Source organism: Meles meles, chromosome 14 (genome assembly GCF_922984935.1).
Source record: "Meles meles chromosome 14, mMelMel3.1 paternal haplotype, whole genome shotgun sequence".
NCBI classification, from domain to species: Eukaryota; Metazoa; Chordata; class Mammalia; order Carnivora; family Mustelidae; genus Meles; species Meles meles.
Window position 1 is genome coordinate 5528719 of NC_060079.1, and position 2447 is coordinate 5531165.

Genomic DNA, 2447 nt, shown 5'->3' on the forward strand with positions numbered 1-2447 from the left:
CTCTGTTTCTGTGTATGTATTATTTCTCTAGTCCTAAAACCAATGGGAGAGAGGGGGTGTAGAAAAGAAATCAGATGGGATGTTTTTAACCTATCATGCATGATAGAAAGCTTATAATAAAAGACATAAACAAACTTAATCAAAAGGAAATCAGTATGTCTACTGTAGAGAAAGAAAAGGATGGCCATAGTCACTTCAGAACATTTATCTATTACATGAAGTTGTGTTTTACTTTTAAGAAGGTGAAGGAAAAATTATTATCTACGTTTCTGGTTTCTGGTCCACATGATGGAAAAAACAAGGTAATTAGCAATACACTCAAGAAGATGGCAGGTTAGAGAGAAAAATAATGCAATTAAAAATAAAAGTTATGGTAAGATTTAAAAAAGAATAAAATATCAGCTATGAGACTCTGGATAGTTTTCCCCTCTGTGTAATGGGTTAATATATCAGGCCCATGCCCACTCTACTCAATATAAGCTTTTAGCTGACACTACCACTCAGAGAACCATGTGTCCATGTGGCCTAGTGGGGGGGTGGGCTCTAACCTAACAGGGACTTAGGTGATAAACTATGCATTCTGCCTGACTCCATCCAGAATTTTGTTCAGAGTGTACAGTGGGGATTTGCCAGTCAGAAAAGAGATAGGACGCTGGAGGAGAAATACAGAGGGAAGTGACTGTGAGCCCTGGAAAGATGGCTGGTGTTGAGAGTAGACTTTGCTTCTGGCAGACATCTGTTTTACCTGAAAATCCAAGTATGTCCAAGAAGGAACCGTCTCATGTCACTCTGTAAACAGACTTCCTGGATATGAAAGGTATCTTTCCATTTATTAGCTGTGTGACCCTGAGCAAGTTAAAAACCCCTCCAGGCCTTGGTGTTCTTATCTGTGAATGGGACTAATGATGAGGCACTGACACTGAGCTGACACCTAAGGATGATGGATGCTAGACAGATGGGTGGGCAGTACATGGCGTGATCTATGGAGAGGAAAAAGCATGAGTGAAATCGTGATATGGACAACGTGGGAAGCATCCAAGGCACTGAAAGTCCAGTGTGGCTGGAGTATAGGGTACCATGGAGGAATAAGACCTCCTAATGCTGGAGAGGTAGACAAAGCCAAACTACATGTGGGTTGTCATAGGAATTTTGCTCCAAGCCAGGAAACACCCTTCTGGGTTAAGACTCTGTTGGTTCTCACAAGAAAAATGCAGTGACCACTGGACGAGCTCCATAGCCTCTAAACTTGCCCTTTACTCATTTTATAGATTACTGCAAAATTAATCTTCCCAAAGCAGTGGTCTGATTAAAACCTTTCCTTGCTTAGTGGTGTCTACAGAATGTAATTCCAATCTTTTAATGGTTTTTTTTTTTAAGATTTTATTTATACATTTGACAGACAGAGATCACAAGTAGGCAGAGAGGCAGGCAGAGAGAGAGAGAGAGAGAGAGAGAGAGAGGAGAAAGCAGGCTCCCTGCCAAGCAGAGAGCCCGATGCGGGGCTCGATCCCAGGACCCTGGGATCATGACCTGAGCGAAAGGCAGAGGCTTTAACCCACTGAGCCACCCAGGCGCCCCTGTAATTCCAATCTTAAGCAGGCATTCAGTGCCCAGTTGACTCCACCAGACTTTTCCTTTTTGATTTCTTAACCTCTTTTTTATCAACCTCACTGCCTTATAGTACTCACTATTATGTAGGCATGTGCCATGCTTTTGTGCCCTTCTGTCTTTACTTACACTGCTTTGTCCACTTGGAATGACTGGCCTTCTATGTCTTTATAACCTAAATGATATTTTCTAAGGTCTTATGCCACTTTTCATGGAGACTAATCTGACCTCACAGATGGCAATAATTTTGTCATTTTCTGATTTCATAGAAAGTTTTGCCTATACTTCTTTTATAATGCTTATCATATTCTTACTTGGATCAATGTTTTCAAGTTATGAATAATAACCCATTCATACCTCACATAAGCCTTGTTAGTGGGACATTAAAAAAATGAAGCAGAATAGAACAGAATGCAATGAATTTAAAATATCAGAGTGCATTTCTTGTAATAGTTTATGTATATTAGTTTATGAAAGAAGAGTATTTTGTACAGTGCTCCATGTTGAAGAAATTTAAAAAACACTGTTAAGTAGAATGTATTTTTTTGTTTGTTTTTGTTTAATTTTTATTTATTTTTAAAATTTCTTTTCAGTGTTTCAGAATTCATTGTTTGTGCACTACACCCAGTGCTCCATGTAATACGTGCCCTCCATAATACCCATCACCAGGCTCACCCAATCTCTCACCCACCGCCCCTCCAAAACTCTCAGATTGATTTTCAGAGACCACAGTCTCACATGGTTCATCTCCCCCTCCAATTTCCCCCAACTCCCTTCTCCTCTCCATCTCCCTATGTCCTCCGTGTTATTTCTTATGCTCCACAAATAAGTGAAACCAT